This window comes from Drosophila subobscura, chromosome U, assembly GCF_008121235.1.
Source record: "Drosophila subobscura isolate 14011-0131.10 chromosome U, UCBerk_Dsub_1.0, whole genome shotgun sequence".
Classification (NCBI taxonomy): domain Eukaryota; kingdom Metazoa; phylum Arthropoda; class Insecta; order Diptera; family Drosophilidae; genus Drosophila; species Drosophila subobscura.
The window spans coordinates 12,406,121-12,423,491 of record NC_048534.1 but is presented as its reverse complement, the minus strand read 5'-3'; the positions used below and the strand labels follow the sequence as shown (position 1 = coordinate 12,423,491).

General features: G+C 40.9%; 1 protein-coding gene across 5 annotated transcripts in view; it reads left to right on the top strand.

Annotated features, from left to right (window-relative positions):
* The first annotated feature begins 1,838 nt into the window (after nucleotides 1–1,838).
* LOC117900662 overlaps nucleotides 1,839–17,371 on the top strand; it is a 46,750-nt gene continuing 31,217 nt past the window's right edge. For 2 of the 5 annotated variants that reach the window (XM_034811099.1, XM_034811097.1), the window contains exons 1-2: nucleotides 3,121–3,525; nucleotides 15,101–15,145. The gene's annotated coding sequence lies outside the window, so the exon portion shown is untranslated. Of the gene's footprint in view, nucleotides 1,942–3,120; nucleotides 3,526–15,100; nucleotides 15,146–17,371 lie in introns of those variants that run through there. The other 3 variants (XM_034811102.1, XM_034811101.1, XM_034811098.1) reach the window with 2 other exon arrangements.

Genomic DNA, 17,371 nt, shown 5'->3' with positions numbered 1-17,371 from the left:
ATTAATCAATCCCCGAGATCCAGGCCGACCCCGAAGATTGGTTGCCTTTGATTTATGCACAGGAATATCAGCTTTGAACTCTCTCTCTCTCTCGGATTTAAAGGTATTTCAAATTCTTTTCCAACCCAAACAATTCTTCAGGCCACATTCTATGGAGTGACAGGCATCAAGTTTTTTGGTTATTCCTGCGGCCAAAACATAAAGTTCGCCAAGCGGCTTTCAATGGAAACCCAATCAGGCTCCCTCTTTCTTTTCGCTCCTGTTCGCCCACCCTGCCAGAATTCTATTGCTCATTCCCTGGCTCCCTGGCTTGTGCTGCTGCAAGTCTTCTCCTCCGTTCTCAGGCGGCCAAACATTTTGCGCTTGCTTTGTTTCTGCCATGGCATGCAAAAATTTTTGGATAGCAAAAGATGAATGGGTGGACTTACAGTATGGGCTGGGGAATAGTGAGAAGGGTTACAGAAAAGGGGCAGAGTTTAGATTTGAGTGACGAAAATTCAAATACCCTTCGATCGATTTCTAGGACTGATAATTTCCCATTAATATTTATACATTCGGAAATGCTTGCCTACAAGCTGGACAAACTTATTCATATAATTATAGCACCCTCTCGCTGTAGGGTATCCAACCCAAAGGAGCTAGAACAGTGGCAAAAGAGTCGAAATGAAGGATGCAGAGAGCCGGCGACCTCATGGAGTAGCAGCTGGCCAAGATTGTATAGCATGATGGGGTGGCTGCTGCTGCTCGTGCTGAAACTGGAACTTGGAATAGGATTTGGCGTTGGGGGATGGTGGATGGGGAATAGGTGGGGTGACTCGAGGAAATCTTGTGGGTGACTGACGTTCCCAAGTGGCGTTGGCAGCGTCGTCTTGCTGCCGCTCCTTTCCTTTCCCACTCCGCTTCCATTGCGTGAATTTCCGGCCATGGCATTTTCCATTGTTTTTCCGCGTTCGGCAACGTCCCGTCCCGTTCTCTGCCATTTTCCATTTAGCTGAAAGTTGATTCGCATTCGAGGCATTTAATAAGCGCTTATTGTACTTACGGTCCATTGTTGTACCGATAACTTCCCGGTCTTTAATGAGCAGATCCGAAAGGAAAACTTTTTGAAAATGGATTGCTTTTGCAGTCCGGTGTTTGGGTTAGCCCACTGGCTTCTTCTTCTGATTATTATTATTATTAGTTTTGCGGCTTCTTTTGGACAATTAGATTGGTCATTTAGCCATGAAATCTGTTGGCATATGGCTTCTTGATAGGAAAAGTGAGCGAAAGCTGAGTACACAAGCTGTCGGCAGCTGGATGCTCTAGCAGTTTGAGGACCAGTTTTGCCATTAAATGCTCTATAGACTGTATGAAATATAATCTATATAATATAGAGGCAATTTAGTTGTTGAAAAGGGGTTTGCTGATCCGATTTGTGTTAGGATTCTCCATTTTTTGGTGCTGATCATCAATAAATACACATTTTTGGGGTCGAAAAAGCATATGCTTTGCAAACATCTGTTTAAAATATCTGGCGTCTCCCCACCGCAAGGGTCCGAAAAAAAAGTGTTAACATTGCTCTGTTGTGGCTAACAGCAGTGACTGCAGCCAGCAACCAGCAGCCAGAAATGTGGGGCTTGGCTTGGCTATGGCTTGTCGCTCTCGCACTCTGCCGCTCTCTTTGTCCCCCCCTCACACACTGCTAGTTAGTCACTGCTTAAGTAATCGTCTTTTTGTGCTGCTGGCTGCTGCTCTTCGCCCGCGCGCACGAAGCTTCGCTCGTGTTACAGAGTGTGGGCTTCGTGCAGCTGCTGGCTGCTGGTCGGCTGCTGGCCGGTTGGGGCTGCGACTGTGCTTCAGTTCTTCAAGAGCCAACACGAACGCAGCACCGCGGATGCTACGCTTCGTTTTTTCTTTAACGGACAGGCAGAAATGCTCTCAATCACCGCGCTCTCTTAAGAGGTTTGTTTGGAATCGCATATACAACAGTGAAACTCTCTCTTGGACACTCGTACCCACACACTGAAACAGACACACACACACTCTGTTGTGCTCCCCCAACTCGTTGGCGCTCTGTCTGTCTGCTGGTCGGGCTCTCTTTTGTGGTGTTTGTTCTTGGTCTCTGCTTTCGGTTTCGGTTTCGTTTGTGGGCCTCTGCTGCTGTTGCTTCTGCTGCTGCTGCTGCTGCTGCTGCTGCTGCTGCTGGTGGGACTCTGCTCTGCAGTTGCGTTCGTGCGCTTTTCGAAAATAGTTACAAGATGTTCATCGAAGTGACTAGAACGCCGGAGCGGGTAATTGGACAACAGCAACAGCAGCCGAAGAAGCTGCCGAAGAACACTTGTAATTGAAAACAGAATTCGAATCGCAAACAGAAGTGAAGTGTGAAACGTAATAAAATTTAGTCAAAAAGAAACCCCAATCGTTATCGCTGTCGCTTCTCCCTCGCTCTTTGTCGCGCCGTTGCTATTGCTGTCTTCATTATCAGCAGGCAGCGCATGCGGTTCTTCGTGAACACCAGCAGCATCCAGCATACAACTTCTAACATCCCGCGGCGGCAGGCAGCATAAGTGCAACGGCATATCTTCTCTTGCCTTCTCTTTTGTTTATTTTTAAAATGCTGACCGCAGAATATTTTTACCGCTAAAAATAGACCAACCAAATAACAGAAATAAGAGAAAATCGAGCAAACACAACAACTACAAAATATATACAGAGAAAATGCCGACGAATTTTCCGAAATAAAAACCAAAAGGGTAAAAACTTCGAAAAGTGCCAAAACAAAACAAAAAGTGTGAGCGAAAGATAAAAAACCTTAAGGGAAAAACCGTGTGGTGTGCGCTAAAAAGAGTTCTTTAAATAGTTACTACAATAGCAACTGAATCAAAAAAATTGCTAATACATTTTTATACACAACAACAGCAACAAAAACTGCAACAAAAATAATGGAATACCCAAATATTCTTATAGAATGAAGAGCCAAAAAAAGTGTCAAAGTGTTGTGGACAAACAAACAAATATAAATATTGTAACAAAAAATATATTTTTAATAAATTTTTGTCAAAATATAAAGTAAAAACGAGAGAACGAAGAATCTCAACTTTGCAGTAAAAACGTGCAAAGAAAAATAAGAATTCTGGATATTTCCAAGTCAAAAATCAGGCTGAGAAGATTCCTGATTTCAGGGACAGGAAATTTGTGGCAGAATTCTGCATTTGAGAATTTTCAAAAATAAAAGTGAATTAAATTGTTTGATTTTGTGAATTTTCCAGAAATTGACGTGCATTTTTATAACAATTTTCGTAACCCAGAAACGAAGACGAAAACAACAAAAAGAGCGAGAATTTTACTTGGTTCCGCATTAAAGTGTTAAAAAAAAACTATTTTAATACGAAACAACTTTTGGATTATTCGCGAAATTTTTGCATTTTGGAATACTTCAACACCCCCTATACGGCAACCCCCTTTGGATATTCCAGCGAACAAAATCAATATACATACACTGAAGCAGCAGATGCCTAAGAAATCGGGATATATATTTTATAGGCGGTGGGTACCCAAAATATACTTTTACGGCCTACTTCTCCAAGAAATTATTAGTAAATTTAATGGGAAAATACTCCTGAACTTCGTTTATGAATTTCATTTAAATTAATAATAAGCAAGAAACCACCTTTATTGCTAGATTAAATAAAAAATACATTAAAAACTACCTTTCTTGCTGGAAATCTCCGTTCTGCCATCTCCGTAATGGAAATATATACTCAAAACATTGGTATTAGATATTGATAGTCCCTTCAGAACGTCAGAATGTCCATACGTTTAGTTCGAGTTTCCAGGAAAATTAAAATGAATTGCACTACAGTTGAAAGCCACACGGAACACCTGACAAAGAATAAAATATATCAAAAATGTGTGCATATCTTATATGGAAAAGTGTAAACAAAGTGCCCCGCCAGTGGATATCTCATTACCGGAAGATCCAAGGATCATCAACCAGACAAAAGGCAGAACAAAAACAAAAGGAATAAATGAAAAAAAAAGGCTGCAACTTGTCTCATTATCAACAGCAAGTGTTTTTCCCTTTCTGATTTATTTCTTTGGGGGTTTTCTTTCTTAAGTACGTGTACGAGTACTAGTAGAGCTGTCTGTCTGCCAGTCAGGGCCATGGATATGGTCAGTCGCTGTCGCGCCCTGAGTTCTCATTCATAAAAAGAAGAGTCGTAAAAAATGGACAACGAAAATGTTGACATTTTTTTTACATCTGTCATAAATTTCCCTGCACCCGGGCTCGGGAGACATAAATCTATTTTCTGCATTTTATTTGTTTATTTAAAAATTCCTTTGTAGCAGCACAGAGAGAGCTCAAGAGAGAGCCATAATTTGTAGCCTGATTGATGTGACAATTCCTTAATTAATTTTTCATATTGCAGATGCATATGTATGATATTTAATTAGCAAATCTGTTTTTGGAGACGTCTCTCTCTGTGGGTAATACATCAACGTAAATGACGGGTAGAACGGAACCCCCTGGGAGTACAGCAGCGAGAAATGGGTTTATTCACATCAGATCGTTTACCTTCCCCAAAAAGATAGATAGAGATACTCGTGCAATAGGTAAATGAACTTGTGCCCTTCCTCCTTAGATATAAGATGTAGATACACCTACCGTACATCAATCAATCTTGCTGTTTCCCACGATGTGTCAATCAGTTGTTGCTCAACTAAAAACCACACAAAGATACAGAAGCACATTTTCTTCCTCTTTTTGGCAAAATGAACAAAGTTGATAAGAGAGTGTAGCGAATGTGGAGAGTTTAGTGACACTGACTTAATCACTGCATTCTCTTTTCAGTGTTTGCCGAAATATTATTTTCAGTTCCACATTCATATTGATTCTGCGTTGGGTTTCTTTTTGGTTCTGCTTCTGTTCTTGTTTGATAAGAGATTCTGTGTGGAAGCTGTAAAGCTTTCTAATCGGGAAGTACCAGATAGAAACAGGAGCAAACAGAATGCAAAACATGAAACATGAAGCAGAAATTAGCAGGAAGTTTACATTTAAAGAAAACTGACTGCAAATATTTATACTCACCCAATATATCATTAACGAATGCAGCCTCTGAGGCTTCTCAAAAATCTTCTCAAAAAATGACAGTAAAATCTGGTTTTCTTATCAATAGAACAAGCATGACCGCCCCCACCCCATGAGTATGGCACAGAAAATGTCTGACCAATAATTATGGGCAATAAATTATGGAAAACAAATGGGGGGGAAAGAAAACTTGAAGAAAATATTGAAATATTGACAAATAAATTGTGGGAACTACAAAGGGGGATTCCCCATGTGCCACTCAAAATAGAAATTTAGTTTTTCCAAACTATAAATATACGTTAAATATGTATCAGAATGCATTTCATTCGCCTGATTCCCAATCCAAGACGTCGTCCAATTAGCTTAGAGAGCAAGAGTCAAGAAGGAGTAGAAAATGTATCCAAGAAATACAATATTTTGCTGCGCCATATTTTTGTGCAGGCAACGCACATAAATAAGCTTTTGGCCCAAAAATGAAAGAAGCCAAAAAGGCAACCAAAAATGTTGGTCGCCAGCCGCATTGTTGTAGGCTAGCCGCCAGCCGCCCAGCCACCACTGTTATGCCTTTGCCGCTTCTTCTGTTATGGTTGGCAAGTGGCCAAAAAGACATGGCCAAATGTACAGACAGCCAACAGAAAGAGCCAGCCTCCGATTCTGCTGATTCTGGGGGACTCTGCCTCCTCTAGTTGCTGCCGTTTTTTGTTGCCAATGTTTAGGCCAATTTGTGTTCCCTGTAGGAGTTAATTATGTTCTTTTGCGATCCTCTGTGTTGTGTGAAAAACAACAAAAGAGATATAGGAATATTCATGGAAATATGCATGGACATATGTTCATTTGTGAGATTTTCTTCGCTTGAGTTGAACTGAAATATTTTTTGGCCAGTGTTGACTACAGGGTAGCTAAGACTTAGTCTTCCTTTTTACTTCTTCTACTGCTGCTACTGTTGCCACTGCACATAAACATAATATAGTATCTACCATATCTTCTGGCACTTGCTAATAAATAATTTTAATTGTATTCCTTTTACTTATAATATATGCACATGTTTTTTGGTGTCCATGTTTGTTCTTGTGTGCTCTACTTCTTTGGTAATAAAAAGATTTTCTTTGTTGCAAATAGTTCCAGTCGGTGGTTCTGTGAGGAAGGGTGGTGTGGCTGTGCAGGAAATTCTTAAAAGAAAAACGTGATCAACAGCAAATTGAGTTTGCCTTTTATGACTCTTGGCCAATTTGGCACACACAGCCATAGCCATGGGTCTGTTTATCTGTGTGTGGTCTTATCAGAGACCATGCAACAAACACAACAACAGCAACATCATTGAGGTTGGCAGGGGTTTGCTTTTAAAAAGGGTATTCCAAAACTAAGAGCAGCATTCAGAGTTCTTACGACAAAGAAAGACCTTCAAAGAGTTAGCAGGCTGTAAAAAAGAAAATAGATTCAGTGGAAATAATTTATAAACATAAATCTAAAAAGTCTTATGAAAATATTTATTTATCTATGTTTCCGCCAGAGTATCTTATGTTTCGGTTCTCAAAGATAACTTTTTCTTTGCGATTATTTTTGCACTGTTTCTGTGGCTGTGTGTGTGTGTGTGCCCGTCTCCTGCAATCTTTGGTGGACAAATATGTCGAGTGCTTGACTTGGGCAAACTTTGTCACTGATAAGTCTACCAGTACAGTGGTTGTTTCTTGTAAGAACCCTCACAAAACCCCCTCGCACTGGCACTGCCTCTTCAATTTGATGCTTGTGCCATATTAACCCACACGAAAAGCAAAAAAAACTTAAATGAAATGTAACGAAAGTCCAAGTATCTTTTTATTTTTATTTCTTGACGTCTTGGGCACGTCTTCGAATGCACTTGGCTGCACGAAGGCACGAAAGGTGGTAATCAGAGGGGTCGAAGGGGATTGATTGAGGGGCAGGGAGGGTGAGCGTGAGTTTGTGACACTTATTGTTGCCTTATTATTCGGTGTTGCAGTCAGCAGGTGGGGGTTCGGGTCCTCCCTCAATGCGCTCGAAATACATGCTACTTATGTATCTGCATCTATAGACAATATATCCACAGCCAAGAGACACACCCACACGGACAGACAGCAAATGAGCAAATGCAGAGACAGCGAGAGCGAGAGAGAGAGAGGTGTTTTATAGGCGCTTTTCAATACTGGGCCAAGGTACTGTTTTTATCTTTATCTTTTTTTTTTTTTTTCCTCTTTTCGTTTTGCCATTTCATTTGTTGTTGCATTTGTTGCCTTTTGCCTTTTGTTCTTGTTGTGTTGCTGTTTTTGTTGTGGCTTTTATTGCTGATGTCTGTCAGTCTGGCTGTGTTTTGTTGTTGTTGCTTTTGTCATTGCAATCCTTGAGCAATTATTGTTTCGGTTCGCTTTTCTTTTATTTTATTGCCATCTTTTACTTGTTGTCTCTCGCTCTCTCTTTCTTACACACTATTTGTGTTACTCACTTGCTTGATTTTCATTTATTTTATTTTTCTGTAATTTGTGGGGTTAAAATAAATTCTTAAGTCTGCCTATTTCTCATGTATTACAATTTTCCTCTCTTTCCACTCTTTAATTGACTTTCTCCGTATCTCCTATATATACAGATTCTCACACTTTTCAATCCTTTCCTCCAATTTTCATCTCCCTTGTTAAACTCGAAAAGCAGAAAGCCAAAAGAATAGCTGCAAATACGAGAAAAAACTACAAGTTAGCACTTTTTTATGGTGGAGAGGGGACGACTGTACGTGTGGGGGGGCTGTGGTGCAGCGGTGGTTGGGAGGAGATGAAGCAGAAGCCCTGTACAAATACAATTTAAGTAAAACAAGCTTCTGGCAACAAAGTTCGTTCTGTTGCTGCTGCTCCTGCTGTAAAATGCTAGCTTTTCTCCTTCACCATTTTCACAGAGTTTTAGTTTTTTGTTCGGCGTCACATGTGGGTGAGCAGCCGTAGCACGAGGTGGGGGGGAGTCATGACAAAAGGCTCCAGCTCCAGCCTTGTGCCAGAGCAGAGCAGAGGTGCCAAGGCAAAGGCAAAGGCAATGCGCTTTGCCATTGATTGCAACACGCAGCGAAAGGGGCCGAAAGATATTGAGATTCATAGACAGAGAGAGAGAGAGAGAGAGAGTGTGTGTGCGCAGTTGAGAGGGGGGTGTAAATGAAGAGGGGGGTGAATGGGTGTTGGTTCGGAAAAGGCGTTCACATGGCACACACTCAAATCAATAGAACTGACAGCACTTGGCATTGTTTGCAAAAACGAAACCCAGAAGCAAAAGCAGAAGCAGAAGCCAGAGGCCAGAGTCTGGCCAAGAAAAGGAAGGTTGATCGAATCACAGAGATAGCATATTCCACCCAGTGGGTGGGTGGGTACGAGTAAGTGGGGCAAAGAGCAGACGTGCAGGGGCATGGTTCTCTCCGTGCCAATTGCATTCATTTGAATTGACTTGGACTTGCGACTGCCACACTGCCACTGCCACTGCTACTGACACTGGGCCAATTGTCTTTCGATGCAATGGAAAATTCTGTAGCAGACGTCATCTCAAAAAGCAAACAACAACAAAGACAACAACACCAATGAAATAAAGAAAAACTGACAAATTGAAAGGCAGGAAAAATTATAGAGAATGTTTACACAATTGAATTTTGTATTCATGGAAAAAGCAAACAGGAATTGGATATGATTTAAATATTATAGCACAATCATTTTTAATGTCAAAAAACATTTATTGGAGCATTCCAATTCTTGCCAATAAATAACTAAATCCATAAATACCTGCAAGAAACCACTGGGATCAATCGGAGAAGCCTGAAGGCAAACTGAAGGCTCCTAAAAAAGAATGTAGACAGACTGAAAGGCTATTGAAAAGAGGCTGAGGGCAGCATGGAAGCGACTAAAAGAGACTGGAGGAAGAAAGTATAAAGGTCTCTCTATAAATAAGATTTTGCAGCTCCGTCCTGAATACTCGCATGTGTGAGAGTGTGGCAGGGGCAGTGGCAGTGGCATGTCCTTGTTATCCTTTCTCCTATATCATTTCGACTGTCGTTGGACACCCATGACCCCGTTGACCCCCTTTGGGCCTTTTGTTTAGATTTATTGCTTTTTCTGTTTGCCTTTGGACCTCCTCTGTGTGGCTTGGACTTGGACTTCTTTTTAGTTGATAATTGATGAACATTGTGACTGCTGCATAAAGGATACACACACACCACAGAGCTACTCCCACACATTGACAAATCTGTGCCACGACTTCGACTTGGATTGCCCTGACCAAAGAGAGAGAGAGAGAGGGATCATCTCTCATTCATTTCGATTTATAACCCAGCCTGCGCCCTCATTCCATTCGTATTCTCATTCGTATATGCAGCAGGGAAATGTCAATCACACAGATTCAATTAAGTCAAGTGCGACACACACACACACACATACACAACCCACACAGATACTTCTGGTGGCAAATACCAATGCAAACAGAATCTGTGTGGGGCCTCTCAATTCAGAAATCAACCTCAAAACAATTGTTTGTCTTTGTATACTCGAGATTTGCTCCCATCACACTATGGGGCATTTGACCACTTTTTGTGGCATTAATTAATAACTTCCAAACGAAACATTATTTTTTGATTTAGTTTTTTGATATGAGTTTATAATAGTGAAAGGAAGGTATGTTGAAAAAATGGGCGTGGCACCGCCTTTTCTTCAGGGTAAAATCGAATTTTTATTTTATTTTTAAATTGAATTAAACAAATAATGATGGGAATATGTAAAGCAATGCCATATTAAACTAAAAAAGTTGTGCCCGGATTTTTAAAAATTTTAAAGTAGAAGATAATCGGATTTTTACATTGACTTCCCTGTATACGGCAAGCAGCTTCTTTTCTTTAATTTGTTGAATGTTGGACACAATAGCACTGCACGTCAGTGCAGATATACTGGAAATGTCTCAACGTTATTATAATTGCACGATTGAGCACGAATTGATCCAACCTGCACAGTTTTTTACGATTTGTTTCAATTTTTCCGTGGAATTGTTCAATTTAATCGACAAACCGTGAAAAAAAAGTTCTTCAAAGGGTCCACAAATATCCCTTATCGGTCTCAAAGCTAGTGACAGGTATTACCACTTAAATGCAATGCAAATCGACATCTTCTTCCACAACTTTCTTCTTCACTGAGTTTAACATTGCAAACAACTCCGAATTTCCAAACTTTAGGTTATGTAACGAAAACTTAAATATGTCCGAAGACGCAGAAAAGCGCAAGAAAAAGTAACATAAATTGGATTAAGAATTGAAAACTCTGCAATATCTATGCAGTTTATTGCTTCCGGCGGGAACCGAACACTTTGTAAGTCTATTCAAAGACAAATTTTCGTCATAAATATGGACTTGTTAAAAAACTAGCCATTAAACATATTATGAGGTTAATTTTTTAATTTCAGACTCACAAACAACTTTTTAATACCTGTCTGAATCAAGAATGTTGTAAAAAATTTACTTAAATTGGTAAATTTAGCAATTTTTGCACTTTAAACTTCATAAAAAAAATCAGTTTTCCGATAACTTTGTATTGTTCGTAGCAAACAGCTGACTTTAACAGCTGTTATCTTAACAGTGGTGCGCACTGTTAATTTTCTGGGTATGTAACATTACGGACTGATGTTATCCCTATGAATATCCGTTAAAAAAATATTACTTTTTTGACTTTTGACAAATGAGTTTCGGCCAGGAAAAGTGGTCAAATGCCCCATAGTGCATCAGCCAGCCGCCCCAGTAGTAGGCAATGGAAATGACAAACACTTGGAGCTTAAGTTGGGAATCGATGGTTCAGTCGATGTGGATGGTGTTGTTTCGATCGAATATTAATGGAACATAGACTCGCATGTCCAAGGCATTAAGTGTACTTACTTAAGACAGCTTCTTATACACTCAAATACATTAAACATAATAAATGTCATAAAGAAGAGACAAGAAAAGAGAGAAAAGTTTTGGTTAACATGAAAGCACATAGAAATGTATATTAATATACTTTTAGCATAAACTTTCGTTGAATGCACTTCTCTTTAGTAACTTTTTCCTTGATTTAACAGAAAAGAAAACGATTCTGTTTGGCGTTTGCCAGACAAAAATCACTCAGATGTAACACATAAAATGTCATAAATAACAATCAGACCTTGCCCCATGCCACCACCTGCTAGCCAAGCCCCTTGCCGCGTTTAGCCTGTCAACAAAGTCAAATTGCAGGTGTTAGGGCGTAAACATGCACAGCACTGCCGAAAGGGGAGGAATGAGAGAAGCAGCGCGTGGAGCTTGAGGCAGGCTTCAAGCAGTGCTGTTAACTGCTTTCGGGGCATAAAAATGGCGACTGAAATGTGCCTAAAATGTGCCTTCAGGCAGTGGCACTAGACGATGCTGCGCTGAATCCGGCTTTAATGATGACAGTCCCGAAAGGATGTGGGTGGGCAGCAGCCAGGAGACGCAGAACTTAACTCAAAGCCAAGGACCAAAAGTATTTCCTTTGCCACTTGTTCAGACACTGAAAAAAAAGAATCAAAGGATAACAAAAAATATTCGTTAATCTCTCCATAGAAAATGCACATACATGGCCATCCAAGGACCCAGTCAATGACCTAAACGTCGTCATGTACTGAAGATTTTCTTTAAGTGTAGCCGGTTTATTGTTTCTCTCTCTTTAGTCTGTGTTTGTGCTGATGTGTGCTCATGTTGAATGATTGCCGACGCCTGCTGATGACAAGTGTTGCGTGTTTTGAATATGTCCTCTGCACACAAATACACACTCCTACATACAGTACGTACAGCAAAACACAGACATAAGCACAGGCCCTCTACACACACATAAGTGTAGGGAGGGTCCTTTGACAAAGCTAAAGCTAAATTTCGAGGCTCTTCAAGTGCTTTGTTTGTTACTCTGCCCTGCCCCCTGATGATGATGTTGTGCTGATGTTGATTGTGGCTATTGAGGAGGTCTTTAAGCAGGGAAACATATGTATGTCTGATCTGAATAGAAGAGTTACTCAGGAATCCCTTCTGCCAATTGGAGATTTAGGGAGAAACTTTTACATTTCCAACAGAACCAGAGAGTAGCTTAATGCTCAACTGCAGTTCTTTTTGCACTTCTTAGTGCTTGGCTTCATTTTCGTTTTCAGCCATAAAACAGACAAAAGGAAATGACGGAAAACTTCACCGTCTGGGGGGAACATTTTACAAATTCAACAAATTCCACACCAAAGACAAGAAAAAAGGTGCAATGGCTGTGGTTGCTGCACTATTGGATACCTGTTAAACCTTAAAATAGTTCAAGCTGATTCTAAGAATAATTCTTTGCCGACTCAGATCTAAAAATTAATCAAAATGAATTAAAAACCAAAAACTAAATAATTTGTTGATTTTAAATGAATTTAATAGAGACCATCTACCTTTACTCTCTACGATTCCCAGGGTAAAACTGGTGGAAAGAAAAGGAAAGGGCAACAAAACTTTTTAGCACACGTTTTTTATTCAAAGTTTTTTCCCCGGATGGTAGCCAAATCGTGACAGACTGGCATGGGGTTGGGTTGGCATGGGCTCTTTCGAGGGCGCAATTTATAGGCGGTCCCGCTGGGTCATTCAATAGTTCATCAATCATGCCACGCCCCTTCTAATCAAAACATGAAGTGTCGGCAGCGAGACACAGCAGAGAGTGTTCGCATTCACGTTTTACCATGCCTGCCATATGTTGCACACTCTGTTTGCCGCCCTCTCGCCCTCTTTGCCCTGCGGAGCTGGCTCTCCCTTCTGTTTCTGTTTCTGTCTATCGTTCTCTGGTTGGGCCCCTAAAAGGCTGCAGCAATTTCGTTGATTAGGCTTGTGTCTGGTGCGGCGGCGGGAGTCCCCACCACTTTTGCTTAGCTGTTTGTTATGGCCAAACATAAAAACTAAACGTTAACGCATACAAAGAGAAAGAGAAGAAGAAGTGACATGTAATTGATACTAGCAGAAGAGTGGGAGAGAAAGAGAGACAGAGATGAAGTGTAGAGTAGAGGTACAAAAGAATAGCTCAGCATTCGGTACAGTCTGAGGCCTCCTTCGGTGGCTCCACGTTATTCGCTGCCCTTGGCATGCTTTATACTCTATTGTTTTTGGGAGTACAGCTGAATATTCAGACATCAGCAGAGGATTAAAGAGGATACATACATCAGAATTTACACCAAATTATAGATTCTCAAAAGAAAAATTCTAATTCAATATTTTTGACTACAATTCTGTAAGGATTAAGAGTATTCCCCACTTCGTTCTTAACAAGCTTTTGCCGCCCCTTTGTTACCTTTGTTTCCTCTCTACTTTTTTTTATGTGTGACGCTTGGTTTTTATTGCGGCTTGGCACATGCCTCAAGGTAAACGGGCGCCTGCCACAGCCCACAAGCAACCCATCGCGCAGCAGCCAGCTTTATTTGGGTCTTTGGTTTGGTTTATTCCCGCCAGTCCACCCATTGGCACAGGTGCACGGCACACATTGATATATGAGGCCAGGGAATGGAAAGCAGGGAAGAAGGGCTGGGCAGAGGCCAAAGTCGTTTTAGGCTTAGGTCGTGCCTGATATATGTATATGGCCACGTGGCAATACCCACCTCCCTTTTATCCACAGCTTCTCGCTCTCTCTACCCTCTTTGGCTGTCTCTTTTATTTGGGCTTGGGCCACATTTGAGTTTCTAATCAAGGTAATTTTATGTTTGCCAAGCTCGCTTAATGCCAAAATTACATTTTTAGTCGGTTTCGGTGTTGGCCATTTGGCTTTGGCTTCTCCCCAGCCTCTATCTGCCGCACAAAGTGGTTTTTTGGCCAAGATACAGGGGGCGTATGCGTGATAAATGCAAGCCAACTTCTGGCTTATCCTTAATGTCCATGTGCTTCGAGAGTGTGCCAAATGTAGCTGCTCCGTCTCTACTCTCCCTGTCTGCAGTCTCTCCTGTCTCTCCGTAAGCTGCTAATTAGGCCAGACTCGGTGGCCAGGGCCAAGCAATTGTATTCCAAGACAAGCCATTATCCTTAGTGGTAGTGCCAGAACAACAGCAGTGGGAGCAGACAGTGGGTGGCAGCAATGAAAGAACCCAAATGAGCAACGAAACAAAAGGTCACACTTAAGGCCGCGTTTGTTGCCTTGACTTGATGGCCAAGCAGACAGCAATAGGTCAGCACAAGGTCTGAGAGAGAATAAGCGCGAAAACAAGTGAAATCTTTATCTAAATTACAGAAAAATGCGACCTTAACTCTGCCACAACAAAAGTAAAGAAATCCTTTATGATTGAGGTGCAAGTTATATGAATCTAAGCGGAGGATTTTCCATCATCCATCAAAAGTATCACAAATTAATGTCAACAGGAAAAACGGAAAGGTGAAAGGAAAAGAATACACAAAAAAGGACATGAAAGCGATGCCTGCTCGTATCGTTTGCTCATTGATGCATTAAGTGGGATGCACTTCACACCACAGCACAGCACACCACACAAACAGACACACAAATGCAGGCTTACACGAAGCGCTTTTCACTGCTGACAAGCTCTACTTTGGAACCCTAAACGCAGGCGCAATTGATCGCTTGATTGACTGATTGATTGACTGCTGGATGGCTGGGTGTGTGGGAGGAGTGGGTGTAGGGCAATGGATGATTGGATGATGCATCAATTTGAATTTGGATTGAGTTGTCAAGTGGGTCACACAGGTCACCCAGTGACACAGACACACATCATCGTAAATGGCAGCGGCCAATGTTTATTTGATGTATATTTAGCATACATTTTAGGGTCACGGGTGGGTCGAAAGGGTATGAAGAGAAGGAACAGTGATTATGTAAAAGTGTGGGGAACAGAAAGAAATAATGAGAGAAAACACTAAAAGAAAAAAAAATGGGAGGACAATAAATGTTTTCAATGAATTTAATCAATATTCATTTGATATTTATATCAATAAATATAATAGTACATATATATGTACATGCAATACTACCATATACAAACATATATTTAATTCCTTCCTTCCTTTCTTTACAGTTGACATGTTCAAAGCCAACGAGGAACGCTTCGCTTTACATATCGGTAAGTGGCTCTCTCATGCAAATACTCAAACATACATACATATTTGTGTATTCCCAATAAAGGGAGGGATATGGGAGCCCAACTTAAAAGCTCATTAAAAATTGAATGCATATCTCGTACATATGCAAATGCAAAACTTTTTATTTGGGATTTCGAAGCTTCGAGGCAGGCAAAAGGCAGCCACAGGCGGGCAGTGTGCGCGACCCAGAAAACATGAATTAAACCCAATCCAACAAATGGAAAATGTGGAAAATGAAAAGAGGGAAAAGCAGAACTGTAGGTAAAAGTTGAAGCTAATCAAAAATACATATTGGCACCACAAACAGTGGGGAGGGAGATACTTGAGCATATATCCAGAAGTGCCGAACAGAGAATTTAATTCACGGTATTGTGTTTTCCCTTAGTTCGTGTTTGTTCGAGTTTCCATTTTAAAGCCCCTGTCAGAGGTTCAGTTAAGCAATTTTCAGCTTCAGTTTTTGTCTTGAATATTTGACAAAAGTTGAACTAATTGACAGGCTAAGGGCCCAGTGCCACAGATCCCACATCCCATAACCCAGATCACTCTTTACTGTAGCCCCATTAATCATACACCATGTGTTACAGGCACACGCACTACCTTCTCCCCCACTCTCGGTGTGTGTGTCTGCATTATGATGGCCCGGCAAAGAAAATGCTAGCCTGCACATGAAAATTTCATTAAATTTTAAGCTTGTTATTTGTCTGTCTCGGGATATCTGCCGCCTGGTGTTTGGGACTACGGTCCGGTCTGTGGTGTTTTGCTGTGATGACAAACGCCCCCGAAAAGCTGTCATTAGTTGAAATCACATGTCATTGGCAGGGCGAAAGTGACCCAAAGTCCAAACAGGGACGTGGCAGGAACAGGGGTGAATAAATAAACAAGTTTGAATAGGCATCGACCTTTTCCTTTCCCTGAGGAAAGTTTAAAGCAGACTCCTATAGAAGGAAGGATTTGGTATGCGATACTTTTGGCTCTCTAAAAATTAAAGTTTTATGAAGAATTCCAATTCCCCAACCAAAACCTAGCAGCATTGAAGCCCCCTTTTAAATCCTACGTTTTCTAGGCTACGGTTATGGTGCCCTGTGGCCCCAGTTCCAAGTGTGAATTATGTATTAGTGTTGGTATTAGTACACGTAATATCTGTGTGTGCATGCTTGTTGTGTCTGTGTTTGTGTGTGCTGGCATCTGTTGTTGTTGCTGTTGTTGGTTGGGTGCTTAAATGTTTGCGTACGTGTCACTCTTGTCATTGGCAGTTGCTTCCACTCGCAGTCCTCCTCTCAGGAAGCTTTTATGACAGTTCATTGATATTCATTCCACTGTGTGTGTGTGTATGTGCTGGGATGATATATCCTTTATAGTAATATCCCTTTTGCTTGCATGTGCAGAGATGTCCGTCCCACATGGTAAGCCCCACAACCATTTTAAACCTTTTTGCTGACATCGTTTAAATTTGGTTTCTGTTCTTTTTGCTTTCTTTTTGAACAAAATTTAATTAAAAAATACACAAAAGAAATGATACCGCAAATCGGGAGAGCTTGGGCAGCCATAAGCCCTAGATCCAAAACGAAACCCAATCAAAAGCGAAGTTTTTGATTTCCTGTATGGCAGTTTTCTGTCTTTCTTTTTTGCTGCATATCTGCCTTGCATTTTCAGCTTACGAGATGGAATGCTACCAATTGGCAGGACCTTCTGCTTTCACATTCTCTTTATATGCTTTTCTGCTTCCTTCTCTCTCTGCGTGTGTTTGCTCTTTCCCTTTTCTCAATCAATATGGCTTAGGCAGACTCTCGTTATAAATGCATGTCCGGCCTCTCCTTCGTCTCTTGTTGTTGTGTGGAACAGCATGAATATGAATGAAGTCTGACTGACTGAATGACTGAATGAATGTACTTCCTGCTGCACATTTCTTATGACACTTTTTTTCTTGCTGGAGTTGTTCCCTTATCCCTTTTCGACCCTAAGTTTTTTCAACGGCAGTTAAACTATCCCAGAAGAAGGCAAAATCTTTGCATTCTTTTTTTTTTGTTGCTAACTCTTCTCTATTTTCCTTTTGGCAGATTTTTTTCTCCAGAAATTCCTCTGCACTTTATGGCTTAAAAGGGAAAAGTTCAAGTGTCGACAAAACTTTAACTTGAAACAAAAAGAAACCAAAAGCAAACAAAATCTCATCAATTTTTCAATGATGATGCGGCAGGTGGAAATCCAAG